Genomic DNA, 23,752 nt, shown 5'->3' with positions numbered 1-23,752 from the left:
CTTTAATCTTGTGGGACCTCGATTTACAGTGACACCACACTCTTTTCAAAGGCAACATTATTATGTCACTGATACTGAAATGGTAAAGTCAGAAATAAGCAGAAAGCAATTAAGAGACAAAATTTTACCAGTAGAGCAAACTTGACCCAGAGACTAAGGGCCCTATCCTGCTCACTTCACTCAAACAAATAGTCCTGCTGCATCTCATTCAGATGTGCAGCACTAGCATGAACCCAGCAGAAAGCTTCAATGAAGTCACCATTGTAGCTGAGATTAGAATCTAACTGAGGCAGAATTATGCATGTGTATGTAGAGGAAGGAAGAGATTGTTCAAAATATTCATTTAATCTGAATATATATAGGAAGAGAATGAAAGTGTTGGGCCAAATTCTACTCTCATTTACATTAATGCAGCCCCACAAAGTCCACTGAGGGTGGAATTTGATCTGACATTAGCACAAACTAACTTTTACATTTGCCAGATTCTTATTTGCTCACAGCATGTGGCCAACCAGAAATATAAATAAATCAAATCTGTTTCTAGGAGGAATCCAGCAACCCTTTGAAACTTTCCGTCTTTGCATTACAAGAAAAGAAGGGGTAGAAAAAGGGGAGAGGATGGAGGGTTACATAAATGAGAGCAGGTGCGGTCATGCAGAAGTAACTATTCAGCATATGTAAGTGCAGTTGGAAAATCATTGTCTTGCAGAGAATACTTGAAATTGGTCCCTAATGGCCTTGGTTTTTGTCATATGGTCTTGATTATCAGGCTAAAATTGCATTGCCGATGCCTTTAGTGTGAACGAGATGGATGAATAATTACTACGTGCACTGAATACCTTTCTGCAAGGAGGAACCAGGACATCCCCTGGTCACCGTAGCTACCATTTCACCCTGCTGTCGAGAAAGCTGCAAGTGCCCAATTCATCACTTTCTCATTGTTTTTAAAATATATGTTTATAATAATACATGTTCATACCTGCATTAAGAATGGGCAATGCAAACTCCAAGCACTGAGGGATGAATGCAATGCCCAGTTATTTCTGGGATTAAGGGAGTGCAAACCCAAAGTGCCTTTTCCTGTTTCTAAAGACCTTGCTTTATCTTTGTGTTCATACCAATCTCTGCAACAGTATTTAGGAGCAAAATGAATTTCTAGCAAATAAAATAAGCACATGCAAGATACCCAAAAGCAGTTTAGGCCACCATTTAGATGTGAATTACTATCTTTTCACTTCTCACTTAAAAGAGGGCTCACACTCCACCTTACTTCCTTCTGCCTACCTTTTCCTCCATTACTCATTACTAGTAAAACAAGTGAAGTACCAGTAATGAGGTTAAGAAAAATCTTATTGCTAGCACTAAGAATAATTCTCTGTGGTATTGAAAAGATTCTTCCACCCCCCACTTGCCCCTCCACAGAAAGGAAAATGTGATGATAAGGTTCAGAACCGCTCTAGGATCCATGACCACAACCACACTGCTCATCCATCACCACAATATTTACATTAAATCACATCTGGGTGTGACTGCCGCTTACCCTCTGTGCAATCCTTTGCAATACTGGCAATTAGTTATGAGATCCACCGGTTCCCAAACACATTGAACTTCCTTATAGCCACCAATAGAGCACAACAAACTGCACTTCCTCTTGGCATATGCTCAGAAGAATTACGTGTGTGCAGGGTACAAGGTTTTCAGGACAAGATATCCAGTGTCTGCAGGTTTTCTGATTAATTGCTTGATGCCATTTGCCATTAAAACCCTAATGAGGTACCTGAAAAACAGTTTTGATTAAATAATCAGACAATCACCCCAACTATTCAGGTCTACTGATTGTCTATTACCAGTTGTTTTAGCAGTGGCTGCCTATGATGGGGTTAAAAAAACACGTGTGTAGTTTAAATTTAAGGAAAAGAAAGGAATAGGTAATAAAAAATCACATTTAGAAGAGCAGGTTTTAACTGTGTTTTAGTATCTTCTGTCTTCTCTATCTCCAAATACTCTTCTTGGGTGAGCAAATTAAACATTGCTAGATTTTTCCCTGGAACTTATGTATGTTTTATACATACTAAATTCAAGCACAGCATATCTCTACACTGAAAATAAAACAAAACTTGTAGCTAAATCTGGTTAAATGTGATCCAATGATCTGGTGATTGATCAGATTAACAGCTGGAGTTAAAGCCAAAGAGGAACCTGAAATGAAGCACAAGCTGCTAGTCTGAGTAAACCATCAGTTATGTGATATTCAGTGCTGTTTTCTCTCATTAGCTATGTCAGATTGTCTGGTCCAAACTACGTATCCTTTCTTTTCCCTCAGAATACCAAAAGTGCCTACAGAAAAGCCAAGTGACGTAAAGTAAGTGCCAGAACACGATGTGAGAATATGAATTGATTTCCATATCCTCGGTAACAAAAACTGCCTGTTAGAGATTAAGCACACAGGCAAAGATTCAGATAGTTGCTCAGTTTAGGGTTTGCTGCATCTAAAAGGAGGTGTCTGGCATCTAGTAGTCATGCAGACATGAATGTAAAAGTCACAGAGAAAGAGATGAAGTAAGCAAAAGAGAACCTAACTCTGAGGCCCCTGAGGCCTTATTGAGAGAGATGAGGGACTAGTCCTTTATTCTGGCTCTTGTTCCAATTATTTTTGTCCAAGGATTTTTTTAATGCAAAATGCACAGCTAGTTCCAGCAACATGGATGTAACCCTCAAGTCCCTGTGTCATTGGATTCAGACCCTGAATCTCGTTCACTCCTCCTCCGACTCTGAACAGAGCAGTGCTCTCTGCACGATAGCCTACTTCCAGGGAGAGATGCTGTGAGTAGCCTCACACTTCTGCCTATATCCTGGTGTTTGCAGAGCGCCCTGGATAGGAGGGCGGCTGAGGAGGGCCCAGACACCCAACCTCCTAAGTAATCCCTGCAAAAGTACACTGACGCATGAGGCTGCTTACAGCAAAAGTTGGGCAGCAGCCCAGCCCCACTGCTGCAGGGCTTTACTAAAGCGCCCAGCTATGAACATGCATATAGTATCTTGCTGCCTTTCCAATTTGCCTCCTGATGAACAGTCTTTGGTAAAATCTTACAGTGCCTCATGGTAAAATTTAATGGAATCATCCTGCTGTTGATGTAAGTCTAACCACATATATCAGGGTTAGACCCAATATACATTATGTCTAAGGATGCTATTGATATATAAGAAAAAAGACAGCGATAAAGTGTGGGTAGTTTTTCATGTCCTAGGGTTTTCTTTTAACTTTCTTTTCTAATTGAAAAAGCTAAATTGATTGCATCATATGAGCCCTGACTTAGCTTTTAAAAAAAGAAGTGAAAGCTAAAAATGGCTCAACGAAACTGAAATGCTATCACAAGCTAGTGAGATCAATAACCTAAAAAAAAAGAACAGGAAAAGTTTTTGAGTGACAGCTTAAAGATGGGAAATTTGAATACATCTATATGGTTGCATTTTGTTCTGTTGTGTATTACATAAGATACACTTTGGCAGTGTGTTTGCAGGCAATCCAGAAGGTGATTTATTAGTAACACCAAATTTGTGTTTATGTTCCAAACTGTAAACTACGTTTATAGCAATATTTCTATATTAAGGTATTAATGCTAGAAGTGCTACCTAAGCTTAACTTTACCAATATAACTCAAAATGTAGTTTATAGTGCTATAAATAGTAATATCAGTATTGACACTTGCAGCAGCATCTAAATCCCTGGAAAGCTGTTTCTGATGCTAAATGAAAATGCAGGGAGTTGACAGTATGTTTATACATACCAGGGAATGCAAACAATACTTCATAGTTCTCATTGTTAAGGTTCCCTTGCCTTCTGTGCTAAAGAGTATTTAAATATTTAGTGGCATTGCTAAATACTCCAATTTAAAAAAGTGTTAACCTGTATTATTGATGTTGTATTGATGATAGGCAATTATTGCTGTATAATTAAATGTTAACATTATGCATAAAAATTCTAACTAACATAATGCACATTGTCTGATATTTGTTGGGGACTGATCATGAATGATGCTCTGTGACTTTGATCATACCAGATCACATACTTACTTCAAGTCCCTTCCATGTTTTTTTGGAGACTTCTAGATTCTCACTAAAATCAAGGAGAGTTTAAGCTGTTCAGGTTATAGCATAGTATCAAAACTCTTTCTAATTACAGTCTTTCATGAGTTAGGAGAATACACATCTCCTGATGCCCATAGTATATCTCTCTCTTTTTTTTCTCATTCAAATATAAATTCCTCCAGCAGCTCAGATGTTTAGTGATTTTTCCAGAAGCCTTATCACATCTGTGAAACATCAGGGCATATCAGCTTCTCAAACCCTGCTGTAATCAAATGGTATGTGATAGAGAGCCATATTATGTCTTCATCTCTTCCTGCAAGACACATTGAAAACTATTATATGTTTTAATTTCTCTACAACATTCATAGAAAAAGATGAGAAGGGCAGGATTATCATTTCACCAAAACCTGATTTTGATTATGCTGAAAGTATTAACAAAGTTGATCCAGATTTTCCAAACAGCTTAATTTAGAAGAACATCTGACAGGTTAGATTTTTCTTGAAGCTGGTGATTGATTGTGGCCCTGTTTTACCCAGCTGCTCAAAGCTCTCACTCAGGACATCAGACGCAAATCCCTTTCCTTTTCCTTTCTCAAGGGTTTTCAGCACCCATTGTCAAGACGAGAATGTGCAGTGCCTGAAGGTCTCTGAAAAGGAACACTTCTGTGAGTTGTGTATAACAATCTGTCCAACATGCAACCTCAAAAAAAAAAAAAAAAAAGAAAGAAAAAAAAGAAAAAGAAAAACCCTGCTGAACTGCAAAGTGAATTATTCTCCCAGTCTTTCATGTTGACATTTTTACTTGTAGCTTGTGGCATAAAGAGGTTTATGTAGTTTTTGGTTATACTACACATGCTCAATATGGCAAGGATGATGTTTTCTGACTTAGAGTTCTAGGTTTTATTCTCAGCACTTCTAGAGAATCACTGTTCAAGCTTGGGCAAGTTTATTTCCTGCCTTGTTTTCCCTGTTCCTAAATTAAAAATGATTACTTCCTTTTATGATTCCTTCCATTTATGATTTATGGGCATTGTGTATTTTTGACTACTATAGGCCTCATGAGAGGTCCCCACAAGTATAAACCATTTTCTCTAAAGTGGCTATATGTATTATGTATATATGATGTGAATGTGTACATGTGGGTATATTGTGTATTGTAAGTATATATGTATTCCATGTTTATCTATGTTTATGATGCATGAATACTATGGTGAAGCATACAAAATTAAATGCTGTTACTTGGGTAATTACTGCCATGCTATCGTATTCCCTTTTAAAAGAGTATTTAGTCCTCTCTAGCTGAAGAACATTCATTTATGTAAGCTAAATTGTATCCTCATAGACTATTCAAGTACTCATGTCAAACTGACTGTACAATTTTGTCAAACAGGTTTTGGTCCTTAATGTATTATTTCACTGGAGATGAGCTAGAATTGAAGGGTCTGAATGTCACATGTTGGCGTGAAAGGTGTAGATGGCTTCCAGGGTAATCCCTCTGTGTAGACTTTCTTAAGTTCTGGACTTGGTTTTTAGGCTCTTCTGCTCCTGCCAGAAGCATGTTTTTAGCTGAGGAACAGCGAGGTTGATTCAGAGGGGATGCAGCACATGAGCAGGATAGTGCAGGAGGATGTGAGCAACCCAGCACAAAGATCAGGAAATAGGCATGAAATCAGGGCTAGGAGCAGATGCATTTTTTTGGTATTTTATTTGTGCCCAAATCCCCAAAGTCTCACTGAGCCCAGAGGTGGACTCAGTGATATCTCATTCTCCTTTCCTTTGTCAGAAACAGCTTTTTAAGACCTTTCAAAGAAGTGGTAAATAACCGTTTAGTTGTATCAGAACAGATTCTGCGCTGTACATTCATTGCGAGGTTGGCAGTTTACGTTGCAAAGGTGGTTAGGACAAATGTTCTCTTTTTGCAGTCTGGGTGAAAATCACAGTAGACAGGTCAGTTTTAATGATTTTTTTGGTGTTTCTAGCTGCTAATACCTGGGATTCTAGTTCAGTGCCTTATAGTCTGAAATTAACTTCTCATTTTGGTTCACCGCAGTCCATGTTTGATGCCCCTTGTCTCATGTAAGTTGTGTCTTTCTTGGGGTTTTCCCTGAAGAGGTGACTGTAGGGGTGGTAGGTAGTCTGTTTTTGGACACCACTCAGTATACTTTATGCTTTGTTGGAATGGTATATAATCAGCTTGTAGTTTTGTAGCTCTGTGCTTTCATCCATCCAGGAAATAAAAGGTTATCCTATGAAAAAATGCTCTAAGAATGCTTACTGGTTTCAGAGTATTGCCTCTCTGTTTTACTTTTCATTTAAAGTACCTTTTAAAACTGTTTCATACTGTATTCATGAAACATTCTAGCAAATACTGTAGCAACAAGAGCAAGGTGTTTCAGAAAGGTTAGGAAAATGCTTTTCAGATTATCTTGGGTATATTTTTTATTAATTTTTTATTTCCATTTTTTTTTCTTTGTTCTGTATCCTCCAGTTTAATTAGATGCTTTCTCCTTTTTCCCTCAGGTTCCTTTTGTTTCTTTTAGTAGCAATTTGTGATTCACTGGACTTGAACTTGTTTTCTTTGCAGTTAAAAAAAATACATATATATTCAGGTTTGTGACTATGGGATTAGTGTATGGGAGATAAGGAGGTAACATAAACCTAAGAAAGCAAGAGGTAAAGACCAGTCCCACCATATATGACTATTATGTCATAGCACTGCTATTTATTCCTTGGAATAATGGACAAATGGCAAAACTCCCACTGATTTCAGTGGGAGCAGAAGTTAACTCAAAATGAACAGCTTTCCTACATGTCTAATATTCTGAGGACTCAGGTGTTAATTTACAAAGAAAGATCAACACAGATGGGATAAGTTATAGCTTGTGGAAGAATAGCTGGTTGAAATGCAGATCCACACAGTAAGGGCCTAATCTGCTTGATGCCACATACTGACTTCAGTAAAAGTCATGGCCCTTGCAGGAACCCAGCCTACATGATAGAAAAAAAAAATCTAGACAGAAGCTAGACAAAGCCCCTCACTGGTGTGAAATCATGTGTACATATAACCTTCTATGTACAGATTTGTACATATGTTTTCTTAGAATAAAATGTTAATAAAAGGAAAATGGCATCCAGGAAGACAACGCATCCAAGGCAACCCATCTGCAGTCTTGTCATATGATAGACTTGGACAAATCTAAAGCTGCCAATACAACTGCTCAAGAAGTATGCCAAGGGAGCAGATGCTACCTCTGCAAGGATATTTTCCAAAGTTTGGCATTCAGGATCTTGTGATTACCATCCAGAGAAGAAGAGGTGGTGAGGAAGGGAAGTGGAATGATGTTGTCTTGGCACCTCACAGTGTCAGCTTTCCTTTCACATGCACTTGAGTTATATATTTTCTAGTCTTTTTTCCTCCTTCTGAGAGAGTCATCTGGTGTGGAAGTTAAAAAATTTTTTTAAAAAAGTATGAAGGTAGAATACTGTGAAAATTGATGCTACCTTTAAAATACTTATTCAAAGACAAATTCATGAATGTTAGATTTGTGATGCATAATCATGTTTTGGTTAGCAAAAGGTCCACAGAGGTACTGGATGAATCTGTGAGAGCGGAAGCCAGAGGTTTTTTGTTGGAATAGAAAGTTATTATTTTTAGAGAGCAGCCTGACAGATGCGTTTGAGGAAGGAGCAGGTCCTGCAGCCTTTCAGTTTGTTCTCAACGTTGAGGTGGCCTTTCGGAATAGCGCACCCATGCCGAAACGCAGCGAGCGATCGTGAGGCAGCTGTGGTGCACACGTAGGAAACAAGGAACGGATTTTGTGCAAACTCTTGCGAATAGGAAGGCTGACCCGCGTGCCAACATCAGGCACTTGCCATGAGCCCTTCCAACACGTGCAATATGGTGCGAGAAGTGAGGAAATGTGGAGTAGTGTGGTCCCATTTGTAGCACCGGGTTTGGAGGTTGATGTTGATGCTTTGTCGCTATGGTCAGCACCACGCAAAACCTAACATAAATCCTCTCTTAAAAAAATTCCTCTTCAGAGTGGTTTAAATATTTCTCAGATTGTTTTGCTGCTCTGTACATTACTGATCGGAAGAGGGTGAAAGGAGACTCAGCAGGCCTGTATTTGGGTGCTCAGCTTCTCTAACAACATTCAGTATCCATACTGTCATGCCTAGTACTAGACAATGTCTGCCAAAACTTCCGTTCTCCAAGCTAACACAAGGAAACACAAACACATCTATCCAGTAACAGTCTCTGTTTATAGAGATTTTTACTTTGCTTCCAAGCTCATGCTGATAAATAATATTCCAGTGATTTTTTTTTAACATGGGAAAATACTCCTTGAGGCCATGTTCAGAGTTCCAATCAAACTTATTTGGCTTTTGAACTAAACGCATTTTTGATCAAGAACCACCAGCACAAAAAATAGTAAGTAATGCCCTTTATTTTGTTACAGGCTTTGTTTGTGGGTCAGCACAGGGAAAGAGAGAGGCATGCTAAAATTTGATTTCTGATACTCATCCCCACTGAGCGCTGACCTCCCCGTGCTCTCTCTACGCCGCAGAGAGCACCTTAACCTTTGTTCCCAGCCCCTCCGAGGAAAATAGGGGTGAGGACGTGGAGAACTGGCAAAGACCGTCAGCAACTGGCTGTCACGTAGAGGAAGAGGGGAAGGAGCCCGGATTCCCGGGGCGGCGCCTGCGTCACGAGGAGAGCAGCTCCTAGGGCGCTCTGCCTCGCTCACCAGGCGCGGGGCACGCACAAACCAGCTCTGTGTTTTTACAGAGCGGAATCTGCCCTTTCCTGCTGCTGGACACCACAAAAGGTCACCAGAAATGATCTAAATGCATCGTTTTCCTGGTGTGAAAGATGCGGTAGGGAACCTTTGAATGACTGCGGTGCTTTTTTTGTCCTGTGAGTGTTCCCTTTCCTGTTATAGTTTCCTCAGAATAGGACCGTAATCTTGGTTGAAATCAGCCGGCCGTGCAGCCTCAGACTACTTTTTTCTGTGCAGCAACCTCTAACGTGTTGAGTGCCTTACTGAGACCCCTAAAGTTACCGTCTCAGACTTGAACTGCCTCTTTTTCTTATAAGGTGCAGTTCAAGAAACTGAGGCATCAGTTTCGTTGGCTCTAAATGTCTCTTCCCTGCGTTGCACAAACTCAAACTGACTGTCTGCTACAAAAACGGTTTGGTACTGGTTTTGGCACCGTTAGTTTGACTGGACCAGCCACCCGAGTAGCAATGTCCTGAGCAGAAAACCACAGTAACTGCATCTCATTTGCTAGGATTGAAATATAGCAGCCAAGGCAGCTCATCCTGTCTTGCTGTGTTTATGTGTCCCAGAGTCTAAAGTCATTTTTAAAATGTGAGTGATGCAATTTCTTGCATCTTTCATTTAATATGCTGCTTGGTAAACAGTGTTTCAGATTAGTATATTTGTAATTTAAATGAAGACAATACATCAAGTCAAGTCAGAAAACAAGGAAGAAGTTTAAGGAGTGATTGATGCCTCTTTCAGTGTTATGCCCTCTTAAAAAAAGGGGGGGGGGGAAGCACAAGGAAAGGGAAGAGGTGACATTATTGAGGATCTGGTGGGGTAAGGAAGAAAGAGAGAAACTATTGTTCGTGGGCAGAAATACACTATTTTTAAAACCACAGTCAGCTCTGATAGCTGAATCTGTTTTCTTCAAGCGCACTAATAAATTCTGCCTAATTCATTTTTTATTCTCTCTTGGGGTCTGCTTGCAGATTTGCCTCAACAAAGGAAGCATCATGTTACTTCTTTTAAATAATTGATGGCTCTTGGTCCAAGCCAGCTTGAAGGAAATTCAGAAATAGGTACTGATTGAGTAAATACCCTGCCTCTCCCCTGCCCCCACCCCCATCCTTTCTTTATTTTTGCAGTCCGGGTGACTGGCAGTTGCCGATGATGTCATCCAAGCTTTGGCTACACCCAGCACTTAGCAGCTCTGATTTCATTTATGTATTTATTTATATTTAAGAAAAGGAGAAGCTGTTAATTATAAACTGTCTGATGCAGCTAAGAGCTCTTAATAAATCATCAGCAGTATTTTGCCATAGCAGCAACCAGAGATGGACTTTTACAGTCTGCGGTTGGAACCGGTACCAATAGAGGCATCGGGGAGACTTGCATACATGCATGCTCCACTTTGCTGGGAGATGTGGTCTTTCCAGGGTACCCGTGAAATAATGGTTCCCATCATGTTGGTTGGTTGCTGGCTTTGTAATGCCACCTCTTACAGCAGCGGTGTTTCCTGGGAGTAAGTCATTTTACTGGACAGCACAGATTTGCAGAAGCTCTGTGATGTCCCTGTTAAAAACTCACCCTTTGCCCTCTAAATTATTTGAAACCATAGTTGTCTCAATTAACAAGAAAGCCAACAACAAAAACCAACAATATTTTTTGCCATTTTTATCTTTTTTTAGCTGGCTGTGGAGATGTAATATGTTAGATGCATTGCAATCTTCCGTCTTTATGGCAAACTCGCAATAAGAACAACATTTTTGATGTAAAATCTGGTATAGGAGAAAATAGTGGAGGAGTTCATATCTAGTGAGTTTTGCATTCATACTCTAATTTTCAGTCCATCTGACTTCTTGCCTCCCAAATTTTGATAGCAGTTAGTTAGAGGGCAAAAAAAAACGTTAGTGGAACATGGCTCCTGCATGAAATTGTTACTCCTCTTAGATTTTCTTTGTAAGTTGTATTGACACTTACGCAATGTTGCATAAGTAAGTGATGCTCAAAACAAAAGGGGCTGATGTCTGTAGAAAAGCGGGGAATGTTTTTTTTCCAACAGGCAAGTCAATCTTGACAAAATATTTCAATGCAAAAAACCCAGCACTCACCTAGTAAATAATATAAGGTCTTCTTGACCTTGCAGCATTATGTGGGCAAGCATGCCATTCAGCTGAACTACTCTAGTGTCCAATACGTTGGAGAAATTGTCAAGTATTTCCTCTAATGCCATGCTTATGTTACCCACGCTCACTCAGTGTTTCTCTCGGGCCGCTAATAGCACTTACACCAAAGAGCAGTTTGAGTGCCTGCAGCCATAACGGTACCAGGCCGGGCCGTCTCAGCTGAGACAGCAGAGCACCATCAGGGCCATGTCTACGTGAGTAGCTGCAGATGGACTGGAACGGACTGAACATGGGTCTGCTGTGGTCTGGAAGTCCTGTAGCTATTTAGCGTGACAGTGTCATCAGGCTAATGCTGCTATTGCATATTATTAGTAGTTTTGGGTCTAGAGGCTCAGGTCTAGTATGAAGAATCATCCGTCAGGAGTATTCAATACAGTTTGCACCTTTATTGTCCTCCTCTACCCCCTATAAAGTAAGCATTGACTTCAGTAAAGTAAGCACTGTAATAGCAGACAATCTGATTTTGAAAGAAAGCTTTTTTTTTTCCTGGTGTGAAGCTCTCTATTCTGTTTTTTGAGAGATGGTGTGATGGAACCAGGTCTGTGTATTTCTTCCCCTCTCTTCCCAAGAGCTCTTCTCTAATGTCTACATTAAGGAAACCCTAGCATTTAGGAGGGTAACTTGGAGAATTCTCAGGAATTAGTTCATCGTTTCTGAGGCTTTGCCGTTGCCTTAAAATCTAGATAGCAAGAGGACAATGCAAGAATAAAATGTGAAGCGACAGTACTAAAAAATCGCCTGCTAAAGCGAGGCACGTAAATGTGTATTTGGGTGTCTAAAAAGTGCCTTGCGCACTGAGTAGTTTCTCTGAACTATGTTGTGCACATGTAATGTAAGAGGTTTTCCAAGTGATCGTGAATGCAAGACATGTGACTTCATGCCTTGTGCAGGGAACTGTGCACACCCAAGGATGACTGCATATGCATTTTGGTGCATGTGACTGCCTTTTTTGGAAACTTTTCTCTTGTCTGTAAAAGTTCACAAAATGGAATTTAGAGATTGTTCAAGTAGTCTCTTTATCTGTGAAAAGAACAGGTAAAAAAATTAATTCAGTGATAGGAGAAGCTTAAAAAAGGACACTATAGCTCACTGTTGCTCACTGTTAATGCAGTCTTTCTCCATAGAGAGAAATCAAAGAATTGCTGAAGGCATAGCATACTAAGGTATATCTATTAATGTGTGCTTAACTCTGTTGCCTGGGAGCTTTTATTAAATGCAATGGCCAGGAAAATTGACCTCACTTTTTTTCTCTTTGGGGGGAGGGAGGTTGGATCCTGACTCGCATCACATACATGAATAAAGATGATAATTTACTGATTTATCAATGAAACAATACTTAGTTATGAAGAAGGGGAAAACCCTGAGATAACATCACCAGAAATTGATATATAAGCTGCATCACAGAATATGGGGTTATTATTGGGTATAATAGGGACCCTTTAGTCCACGAATGTAGTGTCGTATACTAAATATCATGCCACAGAGTAAGCCCAGTTTCTCTGATGGCTGGGCTGTCTGGTTATGAAATGCTATTGCAAGCATTCTGTTTAGGAAAGAAAAAGCCTCTCAAGGGTAGATAGAAAACGCTGATCCTGAATATATAAAGGGACACATTTTAATCCTTAAGTTATTAATTATTACTCATGATTAATTGTAATTATTTTATTACTACTCCAAAACCTTAGGTCAAATTGCACATGGAAGTTGGTAAGAAATTTGCTGAAGGACCTCTTGATTTGGTAATGTTATCATTATTATATTGAATATTGGACAATTGCACTAAACAGAGCAACTGCTATCATGCCATCAAAATACAGGATATATTTGGGTTGTAGGCGTAACTCCATTTCTTTCAGTGTCATCAGATATAACGGTAAATTTAATGCACAAAAGGAAGGGGAAATAATCCCTTCACCCACAAAGGCATAAATTAAGTGTTACCCCACACTAAAAAACGTAACCCTAAATGAACCTACATTCATGAGAGTTCAGTACATACATTCAGTACATACACTCTGTTCAAGGGGATGGCAAGTGCTTGGATGAGACTGTATTATTGAGGATTTTCCAGTGGAAAAACTTGGCATTCCCTCCCTCTCCCCAGCCCTACCTTCAGATAGCTCCTCTCCTCAAGTAACCAGAAGAATCTTTTTCTTCTGAATATATAGCTTGTAATATACATAAAAGCAGAGTTTGCTTTGATCCTGGCAGTCAAACGTCTATTTTTAAACTCAGGCTGGGCTGCTGTCCAGCAATGCTCTTTCCTTTGCATCATGCACTGGGTTTAAACTCTCCAGTCAGCCTCAATGCAGCAGGAAGTAGAGTGAACTGTCTTGATGGGTGCTGGTGAGCTCCCTCCCTCTTCCCCCCATTCCCCCTTCTCCTCTAGTTTTGAAATTCAAATTGAATGCAATTTTCAGCTCATTTGAGCCAGAATATACTCTTGCTGAGCTTCAGTGGCTCTTAAATTCAAACTCGCAGGAGAAAACAGATATCATCTGTCACCGAGGGTGGGAAAGAGTGTCCTCCCCACATTTTATTCATGGGAGGCAGGGCTGGACTGACTAATTCAAGTCTTTCTGACTAATCGCTCACTGGCAAACTAATCAGCTAATCGATGCGACTGGTTTCTTGCAGTTTGGTCTCTTTTTGCAGGCTTTTTTAAATTTATTTATTTCTCCAGCCTGTTTAGTATTTATATGAAATGTCCTAGAAGTGCCCTAGCTGGAGTGTATGTGTTCACATTTGACTAGGTCTGCTTGTTTCTGCTCTTATTGTCGCCATCAAAGATTATTCCCTTTGAGGAACTAGAAATAGAAATGCGAAAAATCTGATAGTTGGTGGAGAAGAGATCAGGGGAGGGAGGTTTTCAAAAGAAGATCAAAAAATAGAAAGGAGCAATGGGAAAAAATGTGTTAAATGGTGTAGTACGTGTTATGTCAGCAGTTTTAGGACCATGTACATCTATGGGGTACATACCATAGCTACCTATTCTATAAAACCTGTTTCATATTAACACATGTACCAATATCTCATGAGTCACTTCGTCCCCATCCATTTATAAGTTGGATCCCATCCATTTATAAGCAGCTATTTAAAATCACAGGGGAGTTCTGCTTGAAAAGTAGTGAAGAAATACAACTCCCTATTTTGCCTTACTGCTTTTTTTTTACATTTTGATACATAACAAGAATCTCACAAATAGGGCCAGATCCTACTTTTATTGAACTCATTTACAAGCCCCTCTTTCCTTTGGTGAAAATAACATTGGTTTGGAGATTGGCAAACTAGCTTCAAAAGGAAATGTTGCAAGAAACAGCAATTTGGTAGGTGTAGGGGCAAAACTAAAGTACAATCTGTGCTAGCGGAGAAAATAGGTTACTTAATCTAACAGCATGATAGCATTTAATGCTGCTCTGAGCAACTTCAGCTTGTTACTGGCAAAAATCCACAACTTGAATTTTTGTTGTAGCAAAATCTACATGCCATAAAGGCTGTCAAATATGCATGGGACATCTGCAAATGGTGAGAACATACTAAATCAGACTGGGAGTAGTAATACCAAAGACCATGCTGGTCCTCTGTTGTTTTATATGCTCAGAAACCTTGGTACATTAGTAAAGCTGGCTTACAGTTGGAAGCCTAGTATTCTTCAGCTTTCTTGGTGCCTGTTCTTTGTTCGTCATACTGAACAGGGATATGTATTCAATTAGGGTCCAATCCTGTAAACAGTTTTGCATTTGGTATGCTAATGTAACCCTCCTTCCTTCCCCCATGCATTTAGGTAATGTAGTTTGATTGCATAAAAACTTACTCAGGAAAACAAAGGTGCTTAATAACCTTTCATGTTGCACAAATAAACGAAAATTAAACTTTGTAACAACATTCAGTTGTCATTTTGGGCTCCTTAAATACTTACAGCTTAGATTGCTGTAATCCATAAAACATAGATACTTTTTTGAAGTGAGATGATTCAAAGCAGTGATAATGACCTGTGCAGTCAGTTGGCCCATTCACACTAGCTAAAGACAGATGCCTTACACAAAAGCCAGCACACTGTTATTACAGAATGTACATATTTTATGTTAGAGAGGCTAAAAGCAGGGGTGAAAAAAGAGAGCACTGTTATTGTGTGTTAGGAGTAGTCCAAGCTCACCTTTGTGCCTGGGTCCCCTCACAACACAGCGTTTAGAGACCTGTATCTGGATTGCAGTGGAGCTGAGAGGAGAGAGCGACTTAGCTGCCTAGATAGTGGGAATTTATTTCCAGTGCCATGGTCCTAAATATTAGCTGTAATGCATTTACAGTTTCTGGAGCAGGGGATTTCTGAATCTCTTTTTTAATTAGGCAATTATATTCAGGTTAAGCCCTGATTTAGGCACCTCAGTGCCTCTCTGAATCTTCCCCTTTGTCTCCACTGGCTCTGATATACTTTGACACTGACCTGCAAAGCTGATACTACAAGTCCTTATAAAGAAATCTGATATTTCTATGGAAGTTATGATGATGTATGTAAATCAGCTGCCATATCCACACTGTCACCTCTTCAGCTGAAAAAGAAGGGCAAATCACTTCGTTGGTAGCTGCTGGAACCGTCAGCTGCACTGTCATTAATACTCTACCCTCTTTCCTGGAAACTCAATATGTCAGCTACCTGATGTACCCTTCCTCTTCCAAGAATAATACATCTTTCCATTCCTTCAAATTCTTCTTGAGCTGGGACCTCCCATCTGTCAGTTTATTGTTCTTCTTCTGGCCCATTAGTTTTTCCTCCCACGCTTTTTTCATAGTCTTATGTGTTTTTTGTAAGGTTGTATCCTGTACTAATGACTACAGTGTCCGAGCACCTTCCAGGAGTATATTAAGCCATGTGTCCAGCTGTTGTTAGGCATTTTTTTCTACTTTCTTATGAGGAGTGTGCAGTAAAGCATTAGGTCTTGAGTTTTCTTATATTGCTGTGATATGTACACTGTCATGATCCTGATCACCCTCTGCTTATATATCCCCTGGACTGCCTGTTTGGACCTTGGTGTTGGAGCCATCCTAAGCCCCTCGGGCACTGCCCAGATTTCTTTCTCTGCTCTCTGGGCTCATTCTCTGTGCAAAGACTCTTTGTGCAGTTGCTTCTCTGAGGCAGGTCTTCTTGGTGTCTCTGCCCAGGAACCATTGCTGAACTCTCTTGCCCCTGACCCCCTACTCTTATCTAGTGGCTTAACCCTGCCAGACTCAGAGTCCTTCTGTCAGTGATCCCCTAGTTTATCCTTCAGGGGCCACATGGCATCTGAAGCACTTAGACACAAACTTCATACTGAGATTTGTGTAACACGACATTTTTTAATTCACAGTGGCACAAGAGACACAAATCCAGGTGAAATAAGAAACACCTGCCCCCTTGCTTCAGTTTTCTTGCTGTTTTTGAAGCTGTAGCGTCAAAGATTCCTTGAAGCTCTGGAGTCAAAAGATTTTCCAAGGCTGTATTTCCCCTCTCCTGGATCACATCCCTCTCAGGCACTTGCTCACTTTAAGCCCACAGCCATCTTTTTTTGTTTGTGCTTGGCCTGAAGGTCAAGCTTCCCTTTGCAGAAAACATGCTTATTTATATTCCCCCACTCAAATTTCCATCAACCGTGTTCTTAAAGGCTGCACAGTCATCTCTGTTCTCTTTCCTTTTGCATGGATTTACACTTTTCTCTCACTGAGGTGATGAGAAGGATTTTACTTAGCTTAAAAGTGATTGTGGTAAGGAAACTGCATTCATTTCCTGATTGTCCTTAATGATTCTCCCAAGCAGAGGAGAAAAATAGTGTGATGTAGGTTCTCTTCCCAAAGGAAATGTGATGCAGAAATATAGCAAAGGTAACCTTTTGCTATGGGCCGACCAGACAGAATGAATTTGTAATGTTTATTTTCCTTATTTCATCACTACGTTAGGGGAGGTGCGCTCAAACGAAATTCACTTTATACTTATACCCCTAGCTCTTGAAGTTTGCAATAGTGCATATTCATGTGGACTCTGACAGTTTAATTAGTCTTTTAGATACAGGTAGGATCAAGCTGCAAAACCCCTCAAGAATAAGAACTGAGAGAAGGAATGTGGTTGAATACTCCTGTAAAAAGTCAGGATAGGGAGCTGGGGACTGGCTTTTTGCTTGTAAAATACCCTTTGTTGCAGCATTCTGTATAAGAAGGGGACAGCAGAGCAGTCTGCCTACAAAACAGCAAAGCCCAGGGCTCTGTCCACAGCAGGTCCACTGGAAAGTATCTGTCTCCTTCCTTGCTTTCACTGTAGCTTTGCCCCATGCTGCAGAACCACCCGATTTCGTCGTTGTTTTTGCTGTCTGGCCCTATGGCAGGGAAGGAGCTTTGGCGTCTTCCCTGTGCAGCAAGGTGTGGAGACGAGGGTGGGAGCGTGGCTCGAGAGACACAGCGACAGGGCCTGCCCTCAGCTGCAGTTTGGCGGAGTCTGGATGGTTGTTTCCCTTAATCATGGCTGTTTCTCTAGCCCCTCTAGACACTGCGTAGGAACCTGTTTGTTTAACATAGCGCAGACTGGATATTCAGCTAGCGTAATTCAAAGCAGCCCCACTGAAGTAGGGGGATGTACATCAAAGAGCTAACACAGCATTATCTTAACAATAGCTACTTTGTATAACTTCCTTTCCCATGTGAGTATTAACATAATGGTGCTTTCTGGTAATCATCTTTTGCTAATAGATGTATTTTACTGAAAATACAATAAGTACTGACCTCAGTGATGCAGCTTTCTCTGCGTCAGTTCAGTTGCTAACCCTATGTAATCTAGACTAATGCCATGATTCAGAGATGTCTTGAAGGCATTTGATATTCATTCTGCTTTAAAAGTGAAGTCCTCTTTAATTGTCCAATTTAAACACTGCGGGACTCACGAGCCATTTTTAAGTTTTTGTTCTTACTCATTTGTGTAACTTCTTTCCATAGACCATACCTATCATAAGCTTCATCCTAGTCATGGCAGCCATTAAATTGTTAAATGCTTTAACCTCTGGCATCTTTTGTCCTTTTTCTATATCAAGTTTTAAACTTTGTAATCCCATTCTCCATGCTGTTTCCTAGTCACTGTTGTGAAAGCACCTGCAGCAATGAAGACCTCACAGCTTTCTTTGTCATTTACTTTTCTGTTTGGAAAGACACCTCAGGAGAAACATTATACTGAACCTCTGCATCTTTCATAGTGCCCCTCGCTTTAAATGTGATATGTGTTTTCCATGTCTATATCTCTTTCTAATTTTGTGCGGTCTTTTCAGGCTCTTTTTTAATTGACATTTTAACCCCTTGCTAAAAACAAAAATAATCCATTTTACTTGTAGGCAGAGAGGAAAAACTAAGTGTGTGTAGTGCGCAAAAGTAGTTTGATGGCGTCAAATTAGTAAAGATTTTTTTATAATGAAAAGGTCCCTATCAAAAGCTGTTCCTTGCTCTGCAGTCCAGTTCCCAGTGGCTAGAGGGGGAGCACTGCTATTTTGTATAATCAATGGCCGAACTGATTGGTGAGTATGTGTCATCCCTTCCTGCTCTTAGGTTTCTGAGTTGTCCATTCCTGTATGTTCATTCCAGACCTCTGTTACTGATTCTGTGATTTTCAGTCAAGCAAAACTCCAATTGATTTTAATGGACATAGGCATCAATGGGATTTTTATTTAAATTAAATGTGTGCAATTCACCTATTTGTTGTAGAAGGTATCAACTACCACGTGACTAAAAAGTAGTAATTGCACCTGTAAGTTTCCATGTGAGTAGACTCTCGTGCACCTCAGGTATCCTATTAAAGATAGGGATGTTTCCAAGTGTGGGAGAAATGACTTGAGTGCAAGTCACGAAACTCTGAAAACTTTCGTCCTGAGCTATTAAAAACATGCTGATATGTTTGTGTGTGTTTTGCTTAGGTAGGTGTGCATCCATAGAGAGAGAAATATATTTTATGAAGTATCCTGCATAACAGATTACTTGTTGCTATTCAGAGGTCACCGGGTGACCTGGAATTCCTGTTCGATTATAACATGCTCAGTAGAGATCACAGTTTCAAATGAGTAAATAACCACCAACCAAATCACGAGTGTTCGTGGCGTTGAATGTATAATCAGGTTTTCACATTTTAATTTTATATCCACTTTTAATATTACATATTTTAATCATTCTGATTGGTTAGTCTTCATCTTTATCATGACATATATATTGTTTGTTTCATTTTTGTTTAGAGTGCTTTGAGAAATTTAATAGTGCAGGACCTGAATCTATTCTCTTTGAAATTATCTTTGTAACTGCTATTGACTTTAACAGGATTAGTGGTCATGTTAGAGAGCCTGAGAAAATGGTCTTACAGCACATACAGCATCTGATTCCTAAATAACAAACCTCATAAAGCCAACTATTTGCCCGAGTCACGTTTTTTTCCATGCTGCTATGAACCAGACTGGGACGACAAATTTTATCAGCAAAGAGGCATGACATTAGCCTTGCGTGTATTTTCAACAGCCTTTGTATTGCCATGGCAACAATAGTTTTAATTATGGAGAGCCAAAATGATAACTTGTATATCAGATGTGGTTCAGTTTTCCCTGTGGACAAAACTCTGATTAGACGTTGGAGAAAAGCTTTGTATCTTGGTTTTCCTCCCAGGCTGGATTTTATTATCTGCTTTAACAGACAGCTGTTTTGCTCATGGGATGAACTTAGAGAAGCTGAAGCAGGCTGAAGAGCTGCTGGACAGTGGCCCTGTGGTAGATGAACTGACCCTTTTGTCTCAGGGGCAGTTTAGTACAGTAGTGGTTTGTGCATTTAAGAACAGTCATCTCACTAAAGGGCTGCTTTTGGCTTCCCTTCAAACTGCTGGAGATCTGCATATTTGGAGAAGCCTCGTGTGAAGTGATGTCTAATAATCAGCCTTGACAATATTCAAGATTGTGCTTGGGGGACAAACAAGAAGTTGCATTTCAGCAGGAGGCAGGAAAATTCACAACAGAGAGCCACATTCAAGCCCAGCAATAACTCGGCAAATAAATATGTCTGCACACGTGTGTGGTAGGATGCAGGTCAGGAGTGGCTTTCTTCAGTTTTAATTGTGTTGTTCAAGTTGCTTTTCCAAGACAGGGCATGTGAGAGCCGTGACCAAAAAGGTGTGTGTTACCCAGGGAACGCATACTGAGATAGAAAAAAAGTGGTTTATGTAAATCAGTGTCTTAACCTTTTTCCTTTTCACCACTTGCCTGGACTTCTGATGTATTCATTTGCTGTTTCTAGTGGATAGCGGTCCTCGGTGGTTAGGGTAAGGCTGATTCTTGGCTGTGAACTTGCTCACAGTGTTTGAAGAGCAGGGAGGTCTGTGAGGACATGGAACAGCACATAACTTCGTCTGGATCTGCTTTGACACGCTGGCGTTTTTAGTGTATGCTTTCTTGATTGCCAATTTGAGGGAATGTAGTCGGGAGCGTGGTGCTCTCTCTCAGGAGACAATGGCCAGAGATCATGAAATCACGGAGAATTAGAGCTGCAAGATCACACTGCTAACTAGAAATTCAATTATTCAAATGTGGTTCCAGAATGTGAGAGGCTCAGCAAGCATGTAGGCTAATATTTAGACTTGCTGAATCTCTAATCTCACTCCTTGCAATGTTGCTACAGCTTTTTTTACAAAACAAAACAATTTGCAAGTATTTCACTGGTAATTATACTGCTTGATTTACTTACTTTTTTTAAATTTAAGAAGTCTTGCCTCTAAGATTGTGATTTTGGAATTTGGGATCATAAATTAAGCCCTCTTATGAAAGAAAATAAGAAGTTTGCTGTTGTTTTTAATAAGATTTTACTGTAAGTATGGCAACGGTAAGTCTGTCAGTCCCGGCTTTGCTGCACATGTGTAGCTCTGTGCTTTGAGACCCTTGAAATGTCTGTTTTCAGGACATCAGCAGGGGGCTAATGAAAAGGCTTTGTTGATTTTAACGAATTGCAAGCCACTGTAGCCAAAATAAATATAATCTGCTTTTTGGATTAGTTGTCACACATGATTTTACCTACTAACAGTGATTAAAGAACCCTGGTGGACCAGAAGCATAGCCGTTCTCTGGTGACTCTTGCTAAAATAGCAATAAACAGAAGTAAATAAAGACTTAGGGCATTAGTTATCTTTAATAAACAGTGACAATGCATATAATGTTTGGGGAGACTTCAAAACCCAGCATCATGTACGGTAGCATGACTCTTTCTAGCATGTAAAACATTGGTTGTATTAGATGCCTGAAAGTGCTGTCTAGCACTAACAAGACAGTCTCACTGAGCTGCTTTGCTTGCGTTACTGACCTGGAGTCCCTCCTCCAGCACTGCCAGACCAATTGAACACCTTGTGGAGATGTACATTACTCATCCATTTTCGTCCAGCAACGGACTATAGAAACAAAGTTGAAAATGTCTGAAACTAGAAGGATTACAACAGGGAAATGAAGGAACTGTTAATTGCTTGTGTAATTATGTAACCTCCTAACCACTGTAATTCCATCCAGTTAATGAACAGAAAACCAGTACCATTCTCTTTCACCTTAGTGTTTGTAAGCTGATAAAAAGGATTACTTGCTCCTGCTGACATCTTTTATCCCTGATATTTTCCCAATAATAAAGGGTGGGCGTGTTTCCTGATCCCATGCACATTTGTTACGAGAGGCAACGATTACAGCTGATGGCATTGCGCTGCTCCTTTATACTAACTGTTGCTTTTAATCAGTGGGTGGAAACCATCCCACATTCCCTCTTCCTAGAGGACATTGTTTCTCTAGTACTGAATGTTGGGAAGAATTCCAGGCTGTATCTTAAGGGGAGGAAAAATACTTCCCTGAAAGTAGCAGGAAATGGAGGCATTTCCCAACAGGACTGTGGGAAGTCAGTGCTTTTGGCATTAAAAAAACCTAGGGATAGCAAAACATGAGAAAGTGCGCTTCAGGGAAAAGTCCTACCTAAGCAGGGAGAGGGTCTGAGCTTTCTCACTGGTCTTCAGCTTTTATTCATCTGTCCCAACTGTATACCCCTGCCAGGCACGTGGTACTGTTCTACTAGGAATTTGCCTTTTATATGACAGGTAGAAAACTTAAAATTAATCAAACAAATATCCTTAGGCTTTTTCAGAATTGCATAGCTGTTTTTTGATGCATGGAGTTAAATTCACGCGTGGTTTTTTTGGCAGAGCTGCACAGCAGTTACAATATACTTTTGGCTTTACAGTCTGTGAAAAAAACCTTTGGTATCATGCTCAGGAAGGGAGTAAGACCCACCGAGGACCCATCCTTCTCTTGGCTGGAAGTCATTAGGAGTTTGGAGGGTTGCCCGATGGTGTAATTCAAGTCTCAACTGCATATCTTATTGGTTAAAAATAGGAGCCAACTTCAGCTCATCAGTTTTGCTAAGAAACTATTGATTGTGATTAGCAAGCTTAAAAATAATTACCTTGTGTGTTCACTGCTATCTTTGGACATACTCTCATATTCTTGCTCTTATAGAAAGTACTGAGCAGCACTAACGGGCTATTTGATGACTGAAGCATTACGTACGTACGTACGTGTGTGTGTGTGTGTGTGTGTACTTCTTAATTGCTTGATCACCTGGTGATTAAACAAACCCATTGCAGCTATGGAGGGGTGGCCCCCCCGCCCCCTGGCCTTACTGACTATTAATGCAGTGTGCTAAAGGAGCCTTCCAAGCCCCTGTCCCCTTTTGGGCCCAGCTGTATTGCCAGCCCTTACACATCTCAGTTTCCATCATCACTGCTAGGCTTCCCCGGGTGGCTGAGGACCCACCTAGTCCAGCGGGCGCTGCGTCCCGGGGAAGAGGGAAACAGTGATTTGCTCAGCACCTGGGGGGAACTAATTTCACCTGGGTGTCGATACCAAATGGAAAGGCCTGAAGGTGTCAATTCACGTGTGGTAGTGGGCTGAACCAGAGAAGCTGAAGCAGTTTCAGTTCCTGGGAGCCTGCTGGACTCCTGGAAGTTGTCGTCTCTGCAGCAGGGGCAGTTGTAGCGAGCTGCTGGATCTTTGCTGCTTGCAGCACAGCATGTTTAAGTGAGCCTGCATCCATTTTGATGTGCTCCTGCTGGCTGGGTGTGTAGGAAGAGCTGCACATACCTGTCAGGCTTTCCTAATGCAGGTCAGTAGCCACTTCAGGGGGCCCCCTAAGCTATGCTTTAACTCTGGAGCATTCTTGGAAAAGCTGATTTCTTGTCATGGACTGTTGAGAGAGCCTGGGGAGAGTAACTTTCTCTTTCAGTTAAGTCTGGTGTCAGAAGCTGGGTAATGAGAACACTCTTTCTGTGACACTATGCCCACAGGATCTCCCCACCTAGTCCCTCTGGCTTAATCTCCCATATGAATGTGTCAGTAATTTCAAGATGTATTGATCTTTAAAGTCTGGTTTAGTTTTGCTTTTTCAGTTTTTATTTCTCTTATGGTTATATTCTTGTATTTACTTGGTGTGTACTAGCATTAGCCTCAGCAGGCGCCTGAAATGGCAGCGGAGACATGTACTTATTAGAATAAATGCACTTATTAGAATACAAATTATGCAGGTGGTTTGCAAGATTCCCATGGAAGCTGGATGTGGGGCTGTGCATATCAAACCGCAGTCTTGCCGCACGAGCGGCTAGTGATGTATGGGCAGGGTGCAGGCAAGCTTTTCAGGCCACTTAAAATTTGG

The 23,752-nt window shown here is 40.5% G+C and overlaps 1 protein-coding gene across 11 annotated transcripts in view; it reads left to right on the top strand.

Annotated features, from left to right (window-relative positions):
• The window catches only part of ESRRG (estrogen related receptor gamma), a 412,544-nt gene that overhangs the window by 94,622 nt on the left and 294,170 nt on the right, over positions 1-23,752 (top strand). The window contains exon 1 of one of the 11 annotated variants that reach the window (XM_064509696.1): positions 4,349-4,754. The exons of the other annotated variants lie outside the window; for them this stretch is intronic. The gene's annotated coding sequence lies outside the window, so the exon portion shown is untranslated. Of the gene's footprint in view, positions 1-4,348; positions 4,755-23,752 lie in introns of those variants that run through there. 11 annotated transcript variants of the gene reach the window in all.

Source organism: Dromaius novaehollandiae, chromosome 3 (genome assembly GCF_036370855.1).
Source record: "Dromaius novaehollandiae isolate bDroNov1 chromosome 3, bDroNov1.hap1, whole genome shotgun sequence".
Taxonomy (NCBI): Eukaryota; Metazoa; Chordata; class Aves; order Casuariiformes; family Dromaiidae; genus Dromaius; species Dromaius novaehollandiae.
The sequence above is the reverse complement of the archived record's forward strand: the minus strand, read 5'-3'. Positions and strand labels throughout refer to the sequence as shown.